The sequence below is a fragment of the Rhincodon typus genome, chromosome 36 (assembly GCF_021869965.1).
Source record: "Rhincodon typus isolate 14 chromosome 36, sRhiTyp1.1, whole genome shotgun sequence".
Taxonomy (NCBI): domain Eukaryota; kingdom Metazoa; phylum Chordata; class Chondrichthyes; order Orectolobiformes; family Rhincodontidae; genus Rhincodon; species Rhincodon typus.
Genome location: NC_063367.1, coordinates 12,976,556 through 12,994,714, shown reverse-complemented (window position 1 = coordinate 12,994,714; position 18,159 = coordinate 12,976,556). Strand labels below are relative to the sequence as shown.

At 41.8% G+C, this 18,159-nt stretch overlaps 1 long non-coding RNA gene across 1 annotated transcript; it reads right to left on the bottom strand.

Moving 5' to 3' along the window:
• Window positions 1-643: 643 nt before the first annotated feature.
• On the bottom strand, window positions 644-16,838 carry LOC125487089. Its single transcript, XR_007265639.1, has 3 exons — window positions 16,814-16,838; window positions 12,165-12,227; window positions 644-678 (listed from the first exon to the last, which is right to left on the bottom strand). It is a non-coding gene; the product is annotated as an uncharacterized LOC125487089 (long non-coding RNA).
• Between the last annotated feature and the right edge of the window lie 1,321 nt (window positions 16,839-18,159).

Below are 18,159 nucleotides of genomic sequence, written 5' to 3'. Positions count from 1 at the left end.
TTGGTAGTTTAAAATGTCAGTCAAGAGTCTTGAAGATTTTGACTTTTATTGGCTGTACAGGCATGCCAATCAAATGTTCCCCCGCCCTCATGTATCTCTAATTGGTGCTACAGCAACCCCAATCTTGAGCATTTCTCCTGTATAAAAGTGACTAATATTTCAAAAGCTTTAAAAATTGCAGAGTTACTCTAACTGGTCATCTGTGATGGGCAATGCTGCAAGTAATACCAAAGTGTAAGTACAAACCTAAAGCAGTAGACATGACTATGTATGAGTAGCCTTTTCAAAATATCTGTACTGTGTTAATGTGTAACAATTCAAAAGCAGATTTTGTGTTGTATGATATAAAAAATAATTTTTATTTCCTTTAAAGGTTTGTTTCAACATAAATTCTAATTAGCAAATATTTGCTTCTCAGATCTTATAGCTCATTCTTATGAAATGTCATGTTTTACTATTATATTTAGACAATATATTTTAAAAAGACATTTTCAATATATATCTACTGATTGTTCTTCAAATTTAGGAAATTATTACAAGCACGGATTCATTTCATTTGGATAATGGTGTCCAGTTAATCGTTAAACCATTATCCTCTTACAAGGGTCAGGTGGATTTTATAAATACATATTTTCCCACGTGCCTCCAGTGTTCATGACAGTTTTGAGTCCTCAGGTTCTGTGTCAGAGAAAACACAAACAGTGAAATGGTTGAACAGCTAACAGCTGACCAGAAGTGTTGTGATTTGTGCAGCAGCTTTTAACAAACCAGTAATTCTTGGACCACAGACAAAAGCCAAGAGCCGAAAGCAAAGGGTAGAAAAGAAAGACTTGCATTTGTATGGAGTTGTCCATAACCGGAGAATATCCTGATATGCTTTAAAACCAATGAAGTGCTTCTGAAGTGCAATCTCTGTTGCAACATAAGAAATATGGCAGTCAATGTGGAGTCATAGAGAGGTACGGCATGGAAACAGACCCTTCGGTCCAACTCATCCATGCTGACCAGATATCCTAAATTAATCTAGTCCCGTTTGCCAGCATTGTGCCCATATCCTTCTAACCCCTTCTATTCATGTACCACCCAGATGTTGTTTAAATGTTCTAATTGTACCAGTCTTCACCACCTTCTTTGGCAGCTTATTCCATTCACGTACCATCCTCAGCATGAAAAGTTTGCCCCTTATGTCCCTTTTAAATCTTTCACCTCTCACGTTAAACCTATGCCGTCTAGTTTTGGACTTCCCTACCCTGGGGAAAAGACCTTGAATATTCACCCTATCTATGCCCCACATGACTGTATAAACCCCTATGAGGTCACCCTCTCAGCCTCTGACACTCCAGGGAAAATAGCCCCTTCCTATTCAGCTTCTCCATATAGGTCAAACCCTCCAACCCTAGGCACAGCAAGATCCCACAAACAGCTATATTGTAATGACCAGATGGTAGGGTTTGTTAATGACATTGAAGGGTGGAAATTGTGTGGGGTGCCCTTATCCTGGAATACGGTGGCAGAATGTTTTATTGCAGCTTGAGAAAATGTTGAGAAAAGCTGTGTGAAAATGTTGCTCCTTAGGTCCCTTTTAAATCTTTACCCTCTCACCTTAAACCTATGCCCTCTAGTTTTGGACTCCCCTACAGTAGGAAAAAGACCTTGACTATTCACCCTATCCATGCTCCTCAGGATTATGTAAACTTCCACAAGGTCACCCCTCAGCTTCCAATGTTCCAGAGAAAACAGCCCCAGCCTATTCACCCTCTCCCTATTGTTCAAACCCATCAAGCTCAACTGCTCATTCTTAGTTGGAAACCTTGCATTATGGAAGCAAACTTACCCAGCCTGAGGTCAGAAGCAGCAACATTGAGCAAGAAGGACTAAGTGAGCTTGATAATAGAGATAATGTATTTTTTTTTCTTGAAGAAACTTCTGTATTTAGTGGAACCAAGATGAGGTTTGATTTTGAATGACACTTTGCACATTCACTTCCTGCCTGTGAAACAAAGCATCATATCAATTCAGTTGTGGTCTTGTCTCATTAAAATGTTTCTCTCTACCTTCTGAAATTGGTGAAATGCACATTAGGGAGAGGCGGTGGTAATGTAACTGGACTAGTAGCCCAATGTAATCTTATTTGTTTGAAAAGAAACTGAAATGAAAGATAGTCTCAGTGATAGTGACCATTAAACTGCCATAAGTTGTCACAAATACCTAACTAGAAAGAAGCCTGCCATCCTAACCTGGTCTGGTTCATGTATGACTCCAAAACACACAGTAATGTGATTGACTCTTAACAGCCCTCAAAAGACAATTACAAGTGGGCCACAAATGCTGGCAATGCCAATGATGTGCAGATTCCATCAAAATAAGGGAAAAAAAATAATTCTAGTCACTAGGACTGAGTGTATGCACAGTTATTGGAAAAGAAAATATCATCATGTTGAGGCTGTACAGGACATTGGTTTGGCCACTTTTGGAATATTGCATTCTTTTCTGGTCTCCCTGCTACAAGAAGGATGTTGTGAAACTTGAAAGGGTGCAGAAAAGATTTACAAGGGTGTTGCCAAGGTTGGAGGGTTTGAACAATAGGGAGAGGCTGAATAGACTGGGGCTGTTTTCTCTGGACCATTGGAAGCTGAGGGGGTGACCTTTAGGAAATTTACATAAACAGGAGGAGTGTGGTTAGGGTGAATAGTCAAGGTCTTTTGCCCAGGGTGGAGGAGTCCAAATCTAGAGGGCATAGGTTTAAGGTGAGAGGGGAAAGATTTAAAAGGGACCTAGGGGCAACATCTTCACACAGAAGGTGGTGTGTGTCTATAATGTGCTGCCAGAGGAAGTGTTGGAGGCTGGTGCAATTACAACATTGAAAAGGCATCTGGGTATTTGAATAGAAAGGGTTTAGAGGGATTTGGTCCAAATGCTGACAAATGGGACTAGATTAATTTAGGATATCTGGACGGCATGGATGAGTTGGACCGAAGGGTCTGTTTCCATGCTGTATATCTCTATGACTCTACGGCTAATACTTGCTTTATTCAAATCTAATTTAGTTTGTAATTGGCAGTCAGTTGAAATCAACAGCTTTAAATTCAGTCGATGCCAGCCTTAAGTGGGGTTTCAGTGAAAGTGCAGCTTGATTATGAGCCAGTTGAAACTTAAATCTTCACTCAATGAGACAGCTTGGCCATTTGTCTTAGGAACATAGAAAACAAGCCAGCTTAGTGTGGCTTAGCACCTGAGTGGAGAGTGCCAGGGTTAAATAATTAAGAATAAGACAAGGAAGGGAAAGAAGCGCTTTGTTACTCTTCCTCTTCCTAAACTTTTCTTCAACCTCAGCAATTGATTATCTCTCTGCTATAAGAGATGAAGCTAGTTATTTGGTAAGTGTCTAAGGCCTATTGTATAGCAACCTCTGAAAAGGTTAATAAAATATGTAAACACCTAACAAAATATAACATTTAATGAAATAATTAAGTTGTTCCTTAGAACATATTAAGGATTACAGGACAGGTGATGTGCCATAGTTTCATTTATGGGTGCTTCCAGATATGAATTTGGCTCAGAGCAAACATGTCTGCAACAGATGCTTGAGGTTCAAGCAGCTTTGCTCAGAGTTTATGAGCTGGAGACTGAACTACATGGTGGTTCAGTGGCTCGCACTGCTACCTCGCAGCGCCAAGAACCCAGGTTCCATTCCACCCTCAGGTGACCATCTCTGTGGAGTTTGCATGTTTCCCCCCATGTCCCTGCGTGCATGTCCCCCGGGTACTCCGGTTTCCTCTCACAGTCCAAAGATGCACAGGTTAGGTGGATTGGCCATGCTAAATTTTCCCATAGTGTCCAGGGATGTGCAAGCTAGGGTAGGGGGTGGGTCTGTGTAGGATGGTCTTCACAGGGTCGGTGTGGACTCGATGGGCTGAATGGCCTGTTCCCACACTGTAGCGATTCTATGATTCTACAGACATGGTGATACATCAGGGAAGGAGAAGGTTACCTGGATTCTCTGAACCAGGAGGCAGCCACACATCTTGGGATTCAGTTGGCGGGAGAGTGTAACGGTGAGTGAGGCAGCTAATGTGACCCAGAAGGCAGGTGCACAGGAACCTCAGCATTTCCAATTGCTAAACAGGTTTAAGGTTCTTAAACCTGCCTGGGTGAGAGTAAGGGCTACAGGAATGTGAGCATGGCACCATTGTCCAGGAACCAATTCAAGAAGGAGAGGAAATAAGAAGGAACATAATGGTAGTAGGTACAGTTTAGTGGTGGGCATTGATCTTGTTTTCTGCAGCAACGGCTCCAGGAGACTGTTACCTGCCAAGTCCAGAGTTCAGGACACCCCCTCAGAGAGGGAGAGGAACTTGGAGTGGAAGGAAGAGGATCCAGTTGCAATGGTCCATGGAGATATCAATAACTGAGGCAAGAAAAAGAAGGAGCAAGGCATCAAATTAAGAAGCAGAATTTCAAGGGTCATAATCTCTGGATTATGAGTCACATGCAAATTGGCATAGGACAAATCAGATTAGAGAAATGAGGATTTTAAACTAAATAGTGAGGGCAAAGAATCAAATTTTAGAAGGTGTGGTAAATCCAAAGTCCAAAGAGAAAAGTATTAATATGGGGAATTATAAACAGACCATGACAGATAAAGGTAGTGATTCCAAATCTAAGAGTCAACCAACAGATAAAACTGGAATTTATAAAGACAGTAAAAGGATAACACTAAAGGGTCTGTACCAGAGCTTGGCAGCTGAAATAAAACAGATGAACTGAGAACACAAATAGAACTGAATAAGTATGATCTGATAGCCATTTCAGAGCTGTGACTGCAGAGTAAATTTACAGTAATCTGGCAGGATGCGAAAGGGAAATTATGTTTGACCAATCTATTGGAGCTCTTTGAGGATATAACACATGCTGTGGATAAAAGGGTGGATCTGGTGCGCTTAGATTTGCAGAAGATATCACATCATAGGTAACAAATTGGAATAAGTAGAAGATAGAGCTCCTGCTGCTTGGCCTGCTGTGTTCATCCAGCCCTGCACCTTGTTGTCTCGGATTCTCCAGCATCTGCAGTTCCTACTATCTCTAAGTAGAAGATAGGCTGGCTACCAAGAAGCAGACAATGGGCATGAACAAGTCTTCTTCAGGTTGTCAAGATGCAGTGAGTGGTATGCCACAGGGAGCACATCTTTTTACAATTTATACAAATTACTTCGATGAAGGGATGGATGGTATGGTTGCCAAATTTGCTGATGACTTGAAGATTTGTATGTTAATGTGTAGAAGTTGTCTTACTTCTATTTTAGTTAATTGGATATTCAGATAGCTCGGGTACACTTCTGAGCATAAGCAAATTAATCTGCTTTTGGCAGTTGGATCAAGAGATGAATGTTTGCTCACTGAAACAGACAAGTAGAATGTCGAGTTTGCAACTCAGTAAACCCTCCTGCTGACGTCTATTTTGTGCAGTGGGTAGTGTCCCTGCCTCTGAACCAGAACCTCTGACTTTGGGTCCCATGAGAGGATTTGATGGCCAAGCAAGCTATGGTCATTATACAATCAGATGAGTATCAATTAGCTAAAGGTACCCAACACACCCTTAGTGGCAGGGAGAAGAGATTCCTTGTCAGCCACATGATTGAGTGAAAACAAAGAACGGGTTACAACATGCATGAAATTGAATGCCAAGTACAACAACTTGAAACCTCCCAGACATTCTTAGAACACCACACCATCCCCATTTGCAGCACTGTGCTGGAGCATCAGCTTCAATAGTTTGCTGAATTTCTGGTGTGGGCTCAAGATGCATCATAATGATCGGAAATAACGTTTAATCACAAAAGTCCGTTCTGATTACAGCACAAATTAAGGAAATGAAAGTACAATTGTGAAAGCATATTTGAAACAGTCAATTCTGAGGAAATTCTACCAACAGAGCAAGAAACCAAATTATTTATGAAATTGCAAGTAAATGATAAGAAAAATAACAAGAAAAAAATGCTTCTGATTAATTTGCATGATGCCAGTGTACTGCAAAGGAAATATAATTGCTCAGTGAAGCAAAGAAACCTTGGGGTTTAAGTTAATCCAACAAAATATTTTTCATCAGTATTTACCATAGAGAAAGACATGGAAACTAGGGAATTTGGGGAAATAAATCGTCATGTTTTGAAAATAGTCTGCATTTCAAAAGAGGAGGTGCTGGAGGTATTAAGCCACATGAAAGTAGGTAAATTCCTGAGACATGATCAGCTGTATCCCGAGACATTGTGCGAAGCTCGGGAAGAAATTGCGGGGTCCCTAGCAGAGATTTGTATCATCAACAGCCATGACTGCCGGAAGACTGGAGGGTGGCTAATGTTGTGCCATTATTTAAGAAAGGCCGCAAAGAAAAGCCAGGGAACTACAGACCAGTGAGCCTGACATCAGCAGTAAGTAAGTTATTGGAGGGGCTTCTGAGAGACAGGATTGACGTGCATTTAGAGAGGCAAGGACTGATTAGGAATATTCAGCATGGCTTTGAGCGTGGGAAATTGTGTCTTACAAATCTGATTGAATTTTTGAAGAGGTGACCAAGAAGATGGATGAAGATAGATAAACTTTAGCAAGGTCTTCGACAAGGTTCTGTATGGTAGACTGGTTAGTTAGGTTATATCACATGGAATCCAGGGGGAGCTAGCCAACTGGAATCAAAATTGGCTGGACAGGAGGAGACAGAAGGTAGTTATAGAGGGTTGTTGTTCAAACTGGAGGCCTGTGACCAACAGTGAGCGCAAGGATCAGTGCTATTCCATTGTTGTTCATCATTTATATTAATGATTTAGATGTGAATATAGGAGGCATGGTTAGTAAGTTTGCAGATGACACCAAAATTTGTTGCATAGTGGACAGCGAAGAAGATTATCTAAGAAGAGTACAATAGGATCTTGATTTACTGGGCTCATGGGTCAACGAATGGCAGATGGAGTTTAATTCCAATAAATGTGAGCTGTTGCATTTTGTTAAGACAAACTAGGGCAGGACTTACACAGTTAATAGTAGGGCCCCAGAGAGTGTTGTCAGAGAGACCGGGGTGCAGGTACATGGTTCCTAGAAAATGGCATAACAAGTAGACAGGTGGTGAAGAAGGCATGTGGCATGCTTGCCTTCATTGGTCAGAGCACTGAGTACAGGAGTTGGAATGTCATGTTACAACTGTACAAGACATTGGTTAAAGCCACATTTGAAGTACTGCATACAATTCTGGTTGCCCTGTTACGAGAAGGCTGCAATTAAACTGGAAAGGATGCAAAAAGTGTTTCTAAGGATCTTACTGAGACTGGAAGGAGTTAAGGAGAGGCCAGAAAGGCTGGGACTTCTTTACCTGAGCACAAGGGGCTGGGAGATGACCTTACCGAGCTTTATAAAATCACAAGTGGTATAGATAAGGTGAATAGTCAAGGCCTTTTCCCCTGGGTAGGGGAGTCCAAAACTAAAGAGCATAGGTTTAACAGTGGAAAGATGTACAGAGTCATACACTCCTACAACACGGAAACAGACCCTTTGATCAAACTCGTGCATACTGATAACCTAAATCACTCTAGTCCCATTTGTCAACATTTGGCCCATATTACTTTAAACCTTCCTATTCATACACCAATCCAGGTGCCTTTTAAATGCTGTAATTGTACCCGCCTCTATCACTTCCTTTGGTAGCTTATTCCATACACTCACCACCCTCTGTGTGAAAAAGTTGCCCCTTAGGTACCTTCTAAGTCTTTCCCCTCTCACCTTAAACCTATGCCCCCTAGTTTTAGACTCCCTGGTGGCATGGTGGCTTAGTGGTTGGCACTGCTGCCTCACAGCGCCAGGAATCCAGGTTCGATTCCACCCTCAGGTGACTGTCTGTGTGGAGTTTGCACATTCTGCCCGTGTCTGCATGGGTTTCCTCCGGGTGCTCTGATTTCCTCTCACAGTGCAAAGATGTGCAGGTTAGGGTGGATTGGCCATGCTAAATTGCAAAGATGTGCAGGTTAGGGTGGATTGGCCATGCTAAATTCATCCTGTTCAAGGATGTGTAGATTATGTGGGTTATAGGAGGGTGAGTCTGGGTGGGATGCTCTGAGGGTCTGTGTGGACTCGTTGGACTGAAGGGCCTGTTTCCACACTGTAGGGATTCTATGAAAAAAGACATTGGCTATTCACCCTATCTATGTTCCTCTTGACTTTATTAAGATCTATAATGTCACCCCTCTGCCTCCAACACTCCAGGGAAAATGCCCCAGCTTATTCAGCCTCTCCCTATAATTCAAATCTTCCAACCACGGCACCATTCTTATAAATCTTTCCTGCACCCTCTTAAGTCTAACAACATTCTTCTTATAGAAGAGCGACCAGAATTGTATGCAATATTCTGAAAGTGACTTCACCAATATCTGTACAGCCACAACATGACATCCCAACTGCTATACTCAATATTCTGACTCATGAAGGTAAGCGTGCCAAATGCCTTCTTCACTACCCTATCTACCTGTGATTCCACTTTCAGGGATCTATGCAGCTGCACCCCGAGGTCTCTTTTTTCAGCAACACTCCCAGGGCCCTATCATTAACTGTATAAGTCCTGCCCTGATTTGCCTTACCAAAATGTAACACCTCACATTTATCTAAATTAAACTTCCCCTGCCACTCCTTGTCCAATTGGCACATCTGATCAAGATCACATTGTACTCTGACATAATCTTCTTCACTGTTCACTACAGCACCAATTTTGGTGTCATCTGCAAAGTTACTAACCGTGCCTCCTATATTCACATCTCACTCATTTATATAAATGACAAAAAGCAGTGAATCCAGCACTGATCCTTGTGGCACAAGCTGGTTACAGGTCTCCAGTTTGAACTACAACCCTCTACCGCTACACTCTGTTTCCTACCTTCAAGCCAATTTTGTATTCAATTGGCTAGCCATCCCTGGATCCCATGTGATATAGCCTGACTAACCAGTCTACCATATGGAACCTTGTCGAATGCTTTGCTGAACTTCATATCAATAACATCTACCACACTGCCTTCATCAACCTACTTTGTCACCTCTTCAAAAAAGTTAGTGAGACACGATTTCCCACGCACAAAGCCATGTTGACTATCCCTAATCACTCCTTGCCTTTCCAAATGCATGTAAATTCTGTCCCGCAGACTCTCCTCCAACAACTTACCCATCACTGACGTAAGGATCACTGGCCTATAGTTCCCCGGCTTTTCCTTACAGCCTTGGTTAAACAATGGCACCACTTTAGCCAATCTCCAGGCTTCCAGCACCTCACCTGTGACTGCCGATAAAACAAATATCTCAGCAAGGGGCCCGGCAATTTCTTCCCAAGCTTCTCTCAAAGTTCTGGGAAACACCTCATCAGATCCCAGGGATTGAACTACCTTTAAAAGGGACCTCAGGGGCAACATTTTCACACAGAGGTTGGGGCGTACATGGAATGTGCTGCCAGAGAGAGTGGTAGAGGCGGGTAAAATTACAACATTTAAAAGACGTTTGGACAGGTACACGATAGGAAAGGTTTAGAGGGATATAGGCCAAATGCAGGAAAATGGGACTAGTTTAGGCATGGACAAGTTGGGCCAAAGGGCCTGTTACCATGCTGTATGACTCCGACTAATTTTACAAGCATACATTGTGCTTCTGACCTTAATACACATATTGAATCTTGAATCGACCAAATGATCAGATGTAATCACATAGCAGCCTTAGGTGGTATGCTATTGTTGAGTCCTTTGGTCAAACTAAGCCACATCAGTGGGAGTCTGTGGCAGAGTAAATGCTGTGCAGTCCCTAGCAAAGATATAAATGCTCATAAGGAAAGCAGAAGGTGCCTCCTAGCATATCATATTAGACCAGGGTTTCACTGTGGGATACAGGATTCTTGCAACCAAACAAAGAAGATGAAAGTTCACTTGGGAGTAGTGAAGGGAGAAGCTGCTTCCAGATCTGAAATACTGAAAGGGAATAGGTAACAGGCAGAAGGAGTAGGGTTTACTTTTTAAAGAAGAGGTTTGCATGCTCCAAGATGATGTTATTCAGTGGCATCAACCAAGTAGTTCATAAAATCATGAGGAGCATGGATAGGGTGAACAGCCAAGGTGTTTTCTCCAAAACTAGATGGCATTGGTTTAAGGTGAGAGGGGAAAGATTTAAAAGACACCTAATGGGCAATATTTTCACGCAGATGCTGGAACGTGAATAGAATGAGCTGCCAGAGGGAGTGGTGGAGGCTGGTACAATTAAAACATTTAAAAGGCATCTGGATGGGTATATGAATAGGAAGGGTTTAGAGGGAAATGGGCCAAATGCTGGCAAATGGGACTAGATTATTTAGGATATCTGGTTGGCATGGACAAGTTGGACTGAAGGGTCTGTTTCTGCGCTGTACAGTTCTCCGACGCTATTCTTGTCTGTAGGAATGTTAAGTCGATTCTCAGCATGCTGGTGAATTGGCACTGAAAGACATCCCATCTTTGGGATAGAGATTATTGACTAAACAGCTCATACCATAGCCCCAACGTACCCTTTTTAAGTATTTTGTTCAAATACCAGTATGAGTATGTAATGACACACTTCTGTTGGAAGTAGCATTGAACCCACACCTTTTGGCTGAGAGGTAGGGACTCAATCACTGCACCCCAAAACCCTTTATATTTACACAGTCGTTTTCCCCAGTCAGCAGCTTAACCCTTGCTATACTGACATGAGTTGCATCAGCCAGGCAGTGACAAAAGAACATAAGAACCCAGAGCAGGACTAGGCAATTCAGCCCCTCAAGAGTGTTCTGCCATTTACTATCATGGCTGATCTCATCTCAGCCTCAATTCACTTTCAGGGCCACTTAACTTAACCCTTCAACCCATTACTAACTAAAAACCTGTCCATCTCCTCTTTTTAACTTACTGAGCATCCTGGCATCCATGGCAATCTGGGCTAGTGAATTCAGCAGATTTACAACCCTTTTGAGAGAAATAATTCCTCTTCATCTCGGTTTTAATCTTCTACGTCTTGTCTTAAAACTATGACCTTTCATTCTAGATTGCCTCACATGAAGAAACATCCTCTCCACATCTAATTTGTCGATTTCCTTTAACATCTTAAATACCTCAATTAGATCTCCTCTCATTCTTCCAAATTCCAGAGATTATAGGCCTAAATTGAACAAAGAATAATACAGCAAAAGAACAGGCCCTTCGGGCCCCCTGAGCCTGCACCAACATATTTTGCCCTTCCATACTAAAACTGTCTTCATTTAAAGGATCCATATTCCTCTATTCCCTTCCTATTCATGTATTTGTCCAGGTGCCTTTTGAAAGCTCTTATTGTGTCTACTTCCACCACCTCCTTTGGCAGCACATTCCAGGCACTCACCACCCTTTGTATGAAAAACTTGCCTCTCACATCTCTTTTAAACTTGCCCCCATACTTTGAACCTGTGCCTCTAGTAATTGACACCCTACACCCTGTGAAAAAAGCCTCGTACTTTCCACCCTATCTGCGCCATTCATAATCTTTTAAACTTCTATCAGGTCGCCCCTCAGCCTCTTGCATTCCTGTCAATTGCTCAATCTGTCTTCATAAGAAAAACCCCTCATTCTCTGAAATTGATCTAGTGAACCTGCTCTGAACTGCCTCCAATGCAACTATATCCCTCCTTTAGTAAGGGGACCAAACTGTATGCAGTAGTCCATGCAGTTGTATAGTTGCAGCAGTATTTCCCTACACTTATACTCTAAATTCTATTTGCCTGCTGTTATTATCATATTAGCTTTCTGTAGCCCTTTGTGAAAACAGTTTGCTTCCCCAACCACCTCCCCACACCACCCCCACCCCCAGGCTCAGGATGGTGGTCTTTCAAGGTAGAATGGATCTGATTTCTACGAGTTGGGGGTTTCCCTTCACCTATTGATGCACAATGTTTGCAGACAGAACAATTGATGTTGCAAAGTTCCCACGAATTGAGGATTGACGCCTTTGAAGCCTGAAGGTGACCTTGATGTGTATCTCCCTTGGAATGACAGTGCTTTGAGGATGGGATGAATGAGGACGGGCAAACAATGTGAATGGATTCCAACCTATTCATGCCAGAATGCTTTGTGTGAACAAGGGGACCGAGAAATAATTAAGCTGCTTACATGTCAGAGTGCTTTTCCAACCGTTCATTTCCAAAGACATCCTTTTGTTCTTCCGAGCACTTGCTGAGATCGATGAACAATAAAAGCAAAGTGTTGGAATTGTTGGATATTAGCAGAGCATCATCAAAACACTCAGTCTAAAGTTTCTGATAAATTTTTGGAATACTGGGCGGACTGTGAACTCCGCTGAGATTTATGATATGCCCTCAGGCAGCTTTTAAAAGCCAGCACACCACACCATACTGCAAATTCTGGTGACTAACTGGGGATCTTATGAACAGCCTGCTTATTTCAATGTGCACTACATTTCAGATTGGCTGCACGGTTGGAAACACTCCCATCTTAGTGGGAAGAGTCATAACCTGTTCAGGCAGCATCTGTGAAAGGACAAAGATGTGCATTTGTACAGCCCCTGTCACATTCCCAAGACTTCTCAAAGCATTTTGCAGCTGATGAAGTACTTTTGATGTGCAGTCACTGCTTTGGGAATCATAGCAGTCAGTTTGCACACAGCAAGATCCCAGGGTAAGAAATGTGAAATAAAATGAAACAAAGAACTATGATGCTGTAAATCTGAAACAAAAACAGAAATTGCCGGAGAAACACGACAGGCCTGGCAGGATCTCTGGAGAGAAAGCAGAGTTAACGTTTTGCATCCAGTGACCCTTCTTAGAACAGGAATGTGATAATGACCAGAAAATCATGGCCTTAAATAAAGTACTTGGATGAACACTTAAGTGTTCAAAGCTATGAGCCTTGTTCGAGAAAGTGGGACTTAAGATTCTTAGGGACAGGATTTACTTGCATTTGGAGAATAGAATTATTAGGGATAGTCCATATGGTTTTATGCAGTGGACCTGTTGGGCCGAATGGCCTGCTTCCACACTGTAGGCATTCTATGATTCTACAGTGTAATTAGTAGTATATTTGGTGATATGGACTTGATGGGCTGAAAAGCATTTTTTGTACTGTCTGATTCTATAAATCTATGCCTTTTTTTCATGTTTGATGTTGATTGGGGGTGGCACGATGGCTCAGTGCTGCCTCGCAGTGCCAGTGACCCAGGTTTGATTCCATCCTCAGGCGACTGTCTGTGTGGAGTTTTCACATTCTCCCTGTGTCTGCGTGGGTTTCCTCTGGGTGCTCTGGTTTCCTCCCACAATCCAAAGTTGTGCAGGCTAGGTGGATTGGTCATGCTAAATTGCCCATAGTGTTCAGGGATGTATAGATTAGGTGGGTTATAGGAGGATAGGTCTGGGTGGGATGCTCTGAGGGTCGGTGTGGACTTGATGGGCCAAAGGGATTCTATGAATCTATGACTGACTGGGTAATTACTGGCCAGGATACCAGAGACAGCTCTGCTGCGTTTCTTCCAAGTAAAGCAATAAGATCTTTTACACCTACCTAATAGAGCTGATGGGCTTTCACTTTCACATCTCATACAAAAAGCAGCATTTCTGACAGTAAGGCACTCCCTCAAAACCGCACAGAAATGCCTACCAAATCATTGTGCTCAACTCATTTGGGAGAGAAACAAAGTTGGAGTTTTCAGGTTGATGCCCTTTTATGAGACATTAAAAAGCTGTGGTGGGAATGAGGCATTTAACCACAAACTCTTAAAAAGTACAGTGGGAGGATTTGGATGTATTTAGTAAATTCTCTGGCTGCACATTTTCTAACGATCTCTCGCCTTTGATAATTTGCACAAAGCCTACTAAACATTTGCAATTGACAACCAGGTAAGGAGAACTTGGTTTATGTATTATATTTTCTTCAAAGAATGATTTAGATTTCCATTACAGTCACTGCTAAATTTACAAACATAGGAACGGTTCAATAGACAGTAAATGAGATTATGGCTATCAGTTGCCTATTGGGATCTGGAACAGGCAACCTGAAAACTGGTGGTAGCAGAATCAATAGTAACTCTTTCAAAAAGAGAATCAGATTTTGACTTAGAAAGGAGAAACTTAAAGGGCAAGAACTGTCGAGAGAATGATGGGCCAAATAGCCACCTCCTGCGTTGTGCGATTCTGGGATAATCCACATTTATTTGGGGCACGAATGTTGACAAGGAGCAGCTCCCTTCATTTTCTTAAAAACCGAAAGAACTGTGGATGCTGTAAATCAGAAACAAAAACAGAAGTTGCTGGAAAAGCTCAACAGGTCTCGCAGCATCTGTGGAGAGAAATCCGAGTTAACATTTTGGGTCCAGTGACTCTTCCTCAGTACTGAAGGTTTTGAATGACCCGAAACGTTAACTTTGATTTCTCTTTACGGGTGCTGCCAGACCTGTTGAGCTTTTCCAGCAACTTCTGTTTTTGACCTTTCATTTTCTTAATCAATATCCAGCATTTTTGACAAGCAGCTTATAGGCAAGATTTCAGTTGGCATCTTAACCTGAAATGCAGTTTCTCTGACACTGCAACTCTCCCTCACAGTATTGGACATAAACACTGGTCACTTAGTTATGCTTGTGGTATGCACAGCCATTCCTTACACTGCTAGTTTACAATGGCACATTTTAAAGTTATATTTCGGAGAGTGGTTGAATTACAGGGCTTTCTTAGAATTGTTTGCTATGCTGTAAAAATGATTTTGTGTAACACACACCAATTCAACCATTTAATTAGCTAAAGCAAACTTTTTAAAGTTAACCATGTTACCTTACTTAAAAAGTTTTCCACATGGTCAAAATGGAGATTGGTGCTGTTTGAGTCAGCACAATTTTCTCGCAGTAGATGAAACTTAAATTGTAATTCCAAGTGATTTTTGATGCATATTACCAAGACTGAAAATGCCTTGAGTCAAAAAACTAAACCACACGTTCGTGGCACATATTACAAACAAAATTTGATGTAAAGTGTTTGCTGGAACTCAAATAATCCTAAACTGTGACTTTCATTTTAAGATGAAGGGTATAGATGGAGGTAATGGTAGTTCTTTTTTCCCGAGGATGGGGGATTTCAAGAAATTGGGGGTACATTTTTACAGTGAGAGGAGAGAGATTTAATAAAGATATGAAGGGCAAATGTTTTACACAGAGGGTGGTTTGCATGTGGAATGAACTTCCTGAGGAAGCGGTGGATGTGGGTACAATTGCAACCGTTAAAAGACATTTGGATAAGTCCATGAATAGTAGAGGTTTGGAGAGATATGGGCCAGAGCAGGCAGGTGGGACTAGTTTAGTTTGGGATTATGTTTGGCATGGACTGGTTGGACTGAAGGGTCTGTTTCCATGCTGTACGACTGAGTGTTTACCAAGGGATAGATTTTTAACAAAAACAGAAATTAACCATGAAATTTAATAGGTCTGGCAGTATCTTTTTTTCCTTTTATTCATTCATGGGATGAGGGCATCGCTGGCCAGGCAGCATTCATTGCCCATCCCTAAATGCCCAGAGGGAACTTCAGAGTCAACCACATTGCTGTGGGTCTGGAGTCACATGCAGGCCAGACCAGGAAAGGACAGCAGTTTCCTTCCCTAAAGGACACTAGTGACCCAGATGGGTTTTTCACCCTGACAATCAGCAATGAACCTCTGGTCATTCATTAGTCTCTTAATTCCAGATTTTTGTTGAATTCAAATTCCACCATCAGCTGTTGTGGGATTTGAACCCAGGTAAGGATGACAGTTTCCTTCACTCAAGGACATTCGTGAACCAGATGGGTTTTTCCTGACAATCGACAATGATTTCACGGTCATCATTAGATTCTTAAGTCCAGACTTTTTAACTGAATTCAAATTCCACCATCTGCTGTGGCGGGATTCGAACCTGGGTCCCCAGAAAACTATCTGGGTCTCTGGGTTAACAGAGCAGCGATAATACCACAAGGCCATTGCCTCCCTCTGTGGGGAAGAAAGCAGATTTAACATTTTGAGCCCAGTGACTCTTTGTCAGATGGATTTTTAACTTTCTGTTCTGAAAAAGAGTCACATTGGACTTGAAACATTAACTCTGTCTTTCTCTATCCACAGAAACTGCCAGACCTGCTGAATTTCTTCAGTGCCTTCTATTTTTGTTTCAGATCTCCAGCATCTGCAGAACTTTGCTTTTCTGAACTGATTTTATTCTTTATTTCATTTTTAAAATTTCTTTGTGGTCACATGCATTACAGTCCACACACTATACTTACTCCCTGATGCACTGCGAGCAGTTCAAAATGCAGCTAATCACCAACTTCTCAAGGGCAATTAGGGATGGGCAATAAATGCTGGACCAGCCTATGACATCCACATCCCATAAGTGAATAAAGGAATCACCTTTCTCCAAATGAGTGTGTGCGTGGTGAACAGTATTTCTCCCCCCTCCCCAAAGATCCTTTTATCAGTTACTTTAGTGATACATCCTAAAAAAGCTGCTAGAAATTAGGGAGTCAGCCCTTTCTCTCTGTGGAGAGTTCTCTTTAATACGTGCATTGGTTGACTTTGAGATTTTGTTTTAAATTGCAAGCTACAGTTCTCTCTGCTCCAAAATAAGCGAGTTGAGGAGGGTTGGCAGGTCTCAAGTGAAAATGTCAAAACCAAAATTGATAGACATTTGTTGGGAAAGGTTATTCAGGTTTACGAAAAGAAGGTAAAGCAATAAAGATAAGGTACATATTGTCTACGATCTAGCTGAACAGACTGAAGATGTTGAATTACTTACTACTGTGCCTGTGATCAGCAACACATATCCTGCCATTCTGTGCTATGACAACATAGAATCCTAAAATTAAACTGCTTCAAAGAGAGATTATCTTTCAGCCTGTGAGGCAATCGCCCTGTGTTTCCTTAACCCACTTCCTGATGTTGTAAATGCAATTGCTGCATTGCTTCCTGACTGACACAGGGACTTGAAAAAGTAGAGGGTTGTAAGAATGGCTTCCCTCACACTGTGTTTCAGTCAACTGTCAATTGGTGACTTGGTGCTAGTTTGAATTAGTCTCCTTTACTATCACATCGCCAATACACGTTTATAATCCAACACCTATCTGTATAGTAGCGAGATCGGTTAGCTTGGACAGCTGATTTGCAATGTTGGCAACATTGTTAATTCAATTTCCATACAGCCTAGGGTTATGATTAAGGTCACTACTTCTCAACCTCTCCCCTCACCTGCAGTGTGGTGACCCTCACGTTAAACCACCACCAACCTCTGGGATTATGACGACTTTACTATTTGTAAGATATTCACGCTAAAATGTATTTTGATGTAGCGGACTTAAAACATAACATTAATAAAATGATCCTTATTTTTGAATGATCTAAAATTATGAGAATCTAATTATTGTGAGGTGGAGGTGAAGATGAAACTGTGGAGAGAGCTTTGACATTCCTGCATTAACATATCGGTATTTGGAGCATTGGAATATTTCCTGTCACATAAATATGGATAAGACTGACTCAGCTGTTGCAGTAGTCTTGTATCCTAAGAATATGCCTGCCTATAAATTTGATGCAATCTTCAGTGTTTAGTTAAAGTTACAGTGTTCACAACAGGGTTAAAAAAACCCTATAATATGTGACATTCTAAGGAATCCCAATCCTCCCTGCCTTATAGAATTATAGAATCCCTACAGTGCATAAAAAGGCTATATGGCCCATTGAGTCTGCATTGACCTTCTGAAGAGCATCCCACCCAGACTCACCCACCCACAACCACTATCCCCGTAATCCTGTATTTTACCATGACCAATCCACACAACCTGCACATCTTTGGACTGTGGGAGGAAACTTGAGCACCTGGAGGAAACCCATGCAGACATGGGGAGAATGTGTAAACTCCACACAGTCACCTAAGGCTGGAATCGAACCCAGCTGCTTGGCGCCATAAGAAATCAGTGCCGCCCTTCCCACTGTTTATATATTACAGATCAAAATTGAAAACAGAGTTAAAACTGGGTTCAAATCCTAGCTGCTCCAGAGGTGTGTAATGACATCTAATTGTGTCGATTAGAAAATATTTAAAACTGGGCTTATCTTATTAGGAGAGGTTGAACAGGTTAGGAATGT